This window comes from Onychostruthus taczanowskii, unplaced genomic scaffold, assembly GCF_017590055.1.
Source record: "Onychostruthus taczanowskii isolate IOZ18803 unplaced genomic scaffold, ASM1759005v1 scaffold90, whole genome shotgun sequence".
NCBI lineage: Eukaryota > Metazoa > Chordata > Aves > Passeriformes > Passeridae > Onychostruthus > Onychostruthus taczanowskii.
Genome location: NW_024506994.1, coordinates 2,771,281 through 2,778,111, shown reverse-complemented (window position 1 = coordinate 2,778,111; position 6,831 = coordinate 2,771,281).

Below are 6,831 nucleotides of genomic sequence, written 5' to 3'. Positions count from 1 at the left end.
AAGGACAACAGAAATCATTTCACTGTGGGAAATCCTTCCCTGTGAGGGTGGGGAGGCCCTGGCACAGGGTGCCCAGAGAAGCTGTGGCTGCGCCTGGATCCCTGGAAGTGTCCAAGGCCAGGCTGGCAGGGCTTGGAGCAACCTGGGATAGTGGAAGTTGTCCCTGCCCATGGCAGGGGGTGGAATGAGATGATCTCTAAAGTCTCTTCCAACCCAAATCCTTCCATGATTCCATGCAGTCCAACCTGGCTGCTGGTGGCTTTGAGGTACCACACAGGATTCAGTAACACTTTAATTTGACCCTTTTGGAAGCTCCTGCTCAGTCTGTAGCAGGTGGGTCAATTCTGCTGATGCTCCCATGTCTTGGCCTTCCCAGGGACTTTAAATGCATTTTTTTCCCAGGATCTGCAGTGGAACAAGAGGGTTCTTTGTGTTTCTTTTCCTCCTGAAGCTTTCCCTCTTTTCAGGAGAGACATCTGCTCTGGTCAATGGTACTTACAGGCCTTTCAAACTCAATTAGGCACTCGAGAGCTGGGAGCTGTCAGTGCTCAGCTTCCCCAGCCAGCAAAAGATTTTCCCCTCTGCAGCTCCTGTAATACCGTGCTTTTCCAAGATTTTTTTTAATAACTGGCCATTTGTTAGTGTCTGGAATGTTTGGAAATAACGGCCATTCCTGCTTTGTTTGCTCTCTGAACAATTTCATTCAGCAGTTTTTAAGAGGGAGAAAAATAAAACTAAAAAAAGAGAAATAATCAGTCTCTGCCCCAGCCTTGAACTGCCTCAAATCTTAGATCCACGGTGGAAACCAGGGATTTTTTTTTTTTGGGGGGGGGGGGTTTGGGGTTTTTTGGTTTTTTTTTTTTTTTTTTTGTTGTTGTTGTTGTTGTTGGTTTGGTTTTTTTGTTTTTTGTTTTAGGCATGACTACAAAACCATTCCTGCATTTGAAATGGTGAAACCTGAGTGTGGAGGTGCATCTCAGGGCACAGGGGTTTTTGTAGGGTCTCCTCATGCCCAGCCAGGCAGGAGGGATGGGATTAATCCCTGTCAGATGTGGTTGGCTGTGCCTCTGATCTCAGGGCTGGGGATATCTCTGTGTGTGCACAGCAGAGTTGGATTTTGCTTAGCAGAGATCTGGGAAAGGTTTTCCCCTCTCAGGAAATTGCTTTAATGTTCATCTTTGTCCTGAATGAAAATGATGACCTAAATATATCTATTTTTTGGTATGACTTTTTTTTTTTCTTTATTTAGTTAAGCTCCTCTAAGTGTTTCCTGTGCCTTTAACAAAAGCATTTTAATATTTCAGGATTCCTTTTTGGGCTGCTGAGCTAAAGGTTCCAGCTCACTGAGCTGTGTGCTCACAGGGGCCTGGGATAATTTACATGTCACATTTTCATGCTCTGGGCTCCTTCTCAAGAGCTTCCAGGGAACACTGAGCTGAGCTGGCTCCATGCAGGCGTGTGAGGAGGACCAGGCTGGTCAGAGCAAAGGCACCAGCACCTCCATGCTTCATCTCCAGCATCCAAAATCTGTGGATATTAAAGCAGAAATTGTAGGGAATGGGACAACAGCAGCCTGGTCTGGTAGGAGGGGTCCCTGCCCATGGGGGTGGAACAAGGTGAGCTTTAAGGTCCTTCCCAAGCCAAACCATTCCAGGATTCCAGGGATTTCCTGGACTCCAGTGATTTCTGATTTTGATTTAAGACAGAATTATTTAGGCAAAACCCCCTTTTTGTCCCCAAGGACAATTTTTTCTTTGCTGAGCTTGCTCTTTGTGCAGATGGAAAATTCCCAGCCCGTGTGAGTTGGCAAGCTCCAGTTTTCAGCTAGAGCAGATGCTGATATATGTTTATATCCTGCTCCAACAAAAACTGTGAATAAATCGGGAGCTGAAGGCAGGAGGCATTTCCCTCCCCATTCCAACAGTCCTCATGTTGCCAGTGCGGGGTGGGTGAAAAAATGTCAATTACAGTTCAGTCTGCAGGAATATGATAGCAAAATTTAATAAAATATAATTCCAGCTCTCTCACCTGTCCTACAGGGCACTTCCCTGTAACTTCAGGAAGAGTTTTTTCATGGAAATGGTTGTTAAACATTGGAAGGAGCTGCCCAGGGAGGTGGTGGAGTCCCCATCTCTGGAGGTGCCCAAGGAATGACTGGAGGTGGCCCTCAGTGCTCTGGGCTGGTGACAAGGTGGGGATTGGTCACAGGTTGGACTCAGTGGTCTCAGAGGCCTTTTCCAACCTTAATGATTCTAGGAAATGAAGAAAGATCCAGAAAAGTTGACCTGCAGCACCCACTGCCTGAGAAATGTCGTGTGAGAAGGAGAAACAACCTGCCTTTATTTCAAGAAGAGGACTCTTCAAGAGCAAAGTCTGTAGCCTCATCACACTAAATTACAGTGATTATCTAATACCACTGGCTGGAAATTTGAATTTTCCAAAGCCTTTTCCTCTCCCTGGCTTGTAACATGATGCCTTATTCCCTCCAGCAAAGGCAAGGAATTCTTAAGCTGATTTTTCAGTCCTGCTGTGGCTGCTCTGCTCCTGCACAGCTGTGAGAGGCTGGGGAGGCTGTGGGAAAGGTGCTGCCTGTTCCTGGAGGCATCCAGAATGCTCCCAGCACTTGATAAATAACTTTACAGCTGTGGTAGCGGCTCTGTTTTGCAGAGGTGGCCAGTTTAGATTTCATTTTAAATGCATCTCAACTTCTCTGCCCCAAAGTCTTCCCCTGAGGTCTTGTGCCAAAAGCCAGCTTTATTTCAGAGTGGCTTTTTGAGGTTAATTGAAAAAAGTACTTCAGGGATGAGAGGTTTAGGTCTGTGAGACTTTACAGATTTCTGGAATGCATGGATATGTTTTTAGCGAACTTTTCTCAGGTTGGGTCATTACATTCTTCAAGCCAAATCCAGTGGTTTCCCAGATCATTAGGAATTACAGACTTCCCCACCCTGAAGGGTGTCCTAAGAAGGCTGGAGAGGGATTTTCACAAGGACATGGATTGATGGAACAAGGGGAAATGGCCTTAAAGTGAAAGAAGGAAGACTTAGATGAGATATTGAGAGAAAATATCTTGGCTGTGAGGCTCTGGTAGAGGTTTCTCAGAGAAGCTGTGGCTGCCCCATCCCTGGAAATGTCCAAGGCCAGGTTGGACAGGCCTTGGAGCAACCTGGGATGGTGGAAGATGTCCCTGCCCATGACTGGATGAGTTTTAATGTCTCTCCAAACCCAAATCATTCTGTGATTTCCCACTGAGCAGTTGTGTCTCTATTCCCACATTTCACAGGGACTGAGCCCCTGACAGGGAAGTTTATGTAACATTATCAGATGAAACCTGAGTCCTCTTCATAAACTATTTATTCTCCAAAGTCTCATTAACAAGTGTGCTCACTAAAGAGAATTGGGAAAGGGGTTTTTCACTGGTCACAGTGTTTTTCTTCTGTCTTGTTCTGCGCAGAAAATGACCCTGATGATCATCACCCCCATTTCCCACTGAACTCCTTTATGAGTTTCAAGGCTCTTTCATGAGTTTCAAGTATTTCAAGGCTGATTCCTGGTCTTCTACAGGTTTCCATCTCCTGGACAGATCGAGGTGAATCACAGACTATCCCACAAGGATCCCTGAAGCCCAATTCCAAAGGAGGGCGGTGATCTTCCAGTGTTCTTTGTGGTGTGAGATAAATTTGGTGTGAGGCTTTGTCTGTATTTTTAAACAGCTTGTTTTTCACAGAGTACATTCCTTAACCCTTATTTTGCAACATCTGCTCACCTCAGAACCCTGAACGAGCTTGTTTCCACATGGGTTTGTGTTGTTCAGAAGGACACAGACCTTTGGGAAAGCAGGCAAGGATTTACAGGGCAGGGAAGGCTTACAGTGAGAAAACTCTCTCCTCCTGGCCTGAGAGTGTTTGATGTGCTGCTCCTACTTAGTCTGCTAATTCATCCTCGTCATTAGCTGCACTAATTATGCATCTTCTTTCCACAGCCTGCTTGAAATGAATCCCTGTGTGGAAACTTGCGCTGTTGGGGCCAGTAAGGAAGGAGGAAAAATGGATTCTGTTTACACTCCGTGCCCCATTTCCAGCTCTGCAACAGCAGCTGCCAAGGGTTTATAACATTTCCTTCTGCCTTTGTTTCTGCCTGTGGCTACTCATGTTTGTTTCAGGGTGAATGGTGTTGGCTTTTTATGACCAAGCTGTGAAGGGCAGAAAGATTCCTTGGGCTGTTTCTACTCAGAGACTTCCATGTGGTTTTCCCAATGTGCTGCAGGAGCAACGCTGGAAAACTGGGAAATCATAACAGACTGGTTTGGGTTGGAAAGACCTTAAAGCTGATCCAGTTCCAGCTCCTGCCATGGGCAGGGACACCTTCCAGGTTGCTCAGAGCCCCATCCAATCTGGCATTGTCAGCAAAAGAGAATTGAAAGTAATTTTAAATTATAGAACTGCCCTTTGTGAGCTCCCTGTATCCACTCCAAGGTATGAAATTTCTGCTTAAGGGCAAGTGACAACTGCTGTGTTTTTTCTTTAGCAGCAGCAGGGCCACTCTGCAGGTGGATGTTCATGAGGGATAAAACCCAGGGCCCAATTTTATTCCTCAAAAATCCCTCCTTTCTGTCACTGATCTCAAATCACTGTTATATTTGTGATGCACTCTTCATCATTTCTGTTTGCAGAGATGGGAGGCCGCAAGGCAGTGGATGAACAGGTAATACAGGAAAGCCTTCAGGGAACAAAGGCAGCTGTTTCCTCCCCCAAAATAACAATGTCTCTGTCTGGGCTCTAGGAATTCCTCCTGGCTGGTGGCACTGCAGGCTGGGGCTTCTTGAGGATTGTGTCATCTCAGAACTTGTATCCCTGACCTTTTTGCACATTCCCAGGGTAAGCCACTCATTATTTTGCAACTTTACTGGAGAGGCAGCAAGCAAAGGGGAGAGATTCAGGTGCTGAATCTGAAGAGGAGAGGTTTGTGAGCCTCTCTCTCTGCCCTCAGACAGGATCCACTGAACACACGTCTCTGCTGATGGTTCTTACCTAACCTGCTCTTAAATCTCAGCAACACGAGCTTCTCCCTCACCAAGGGATCTTTTCCAGGACTTCCTACAGCTAAAAGTTAGCCTAAGGACTAATCTAGCACCTAGAGCACCTGCCTTCAAGATTGATTTATTTGCAGGTTTTTTCTTGTTGTGATGATGGTGCTCTGTGCTGTAAGATTGGCCCCTTGTCCCCCTCAGCCACTTTTGCTCTTCACAGGTCTGTTTTCTTCCCCTTTTCCCATTTTTTTGAGGTTTTTTTTTGGCTGTGGGCTGTCCTTAATTGTGTTTCATCTGTCTTTAACACCTGGATGTGCCCTGGTCTCATTGACAAGGTGGGGATTGGTCACAGGTTGGACACAGTGATCTTGAAGGTCTTTTCTAACCTTAATGATTCTGTGAGTGTAAAGCCAATCACCATAAGGGTGGTAATTGAAATTGTGAACATAAAGGAAACCAGATCCTTTATCTGCCAAGAGTGTATGAGCAGTATTGGGGTCTCCTGAGGGGAGAGCCTTGCAGGATTGCTGCCCTGTGGTCACAGAAAAAAAAAAAAAATGTTAATTTTAAGAAAGCAGCAGCACAGAATAATTTGGGGGACATTGAGGGTTTGATCCTGGTCCATTATGATGCAAGATGCCATGAGGTCCCTTTGCACAGGGAGATGTGGCTGCAGCCACTGCTGTCCCCAAGCTGTGAGCACCCAGTAGGAGTTAATCCTGCTGGGAGGCTCCTTCCAGACAGGGATCTCACACCCAGTGTGGAACAGCCAGGTGGAAGATGCCACAAGCAAAGACTTCCCTCCTTCCCAGCCTACCTGGAGGGGGAACACCTGTGTTTTCCCTTTGCAGGAGCTCACAGGTAGGGGAATGAGGCCAGGAGAATGTGTTGAAAAACAAGGCATCTGTGGCTCACACAGTGCTTTCACCCCTTATTTAAAAAAAAAAAAAAAAAAAAAAAAAAAAAAAAAAAAAAAAAGGCAAGGCAAATCTAATTGAACCAAAGATCATCAAGTGTGTTCTTTTAATTAAAGTGAATGACTTCTAAATAAAATCTTCCCTTTTTTCCTTCTCCAAGCAGGCAGCATTGCAGTGTGACACATGTTTGGGTGCAAAAGCGACGCTTTCACTCACAGAGGGAAGATGAGCCCTGACTGTGATCAGTGTGAGGCTGTCCTGTGCTGCCAACATGATGTGACACCTCCCTGTGCCCGGGCACAGCCCGTGTCACATCTGCTGGGCATGACAAGCGTCAGGGTCAAAGCAGTTCAGCACCACAGGGAGAAGATGTTTCTTCTTTTCACATCCTGTGTGGCTGAGCTGTCACCAAGGCCCAGCTCAGTGTCCCTCCTTGGTGTCTCTTTGTGGGCAAAATTCCATTTCCTTACTAATCTATCTCTGGGCAGCAGCAAGGCTTGTGGAAAAACCATAGGAAGAGAACCTGGTATAGATTTGTAGGCTCTTCTTGCAATGGGGAAGCTGGAGAAGGGGTTCTTCTTCAGAAACTGCAGTGATAATACAAGGAGTAATGGGGTCAAACTGAAAGAGGAGAAATTTAGGTGAGATATGTGGACAGAATTTTTCCCTGTGAGGGTGGTGAGGCCCTGGCACAGGTTTCTCAGAGAAGCTGTGACTGCTCCTGGATCCCTGGAAGTGTCCAAGGCAAGGTTGGCAGGGCTTGGAGCACCCTGGGCTAGTGGAAGGTGTCCCAGCCTGTGGAAGGGGTGGAACAAGATGAGCTTTAAGGTCCCTTCCTACCTAAACCATTCCATGATTCTAAGAACTGTGGTGGATCCCTGCCCT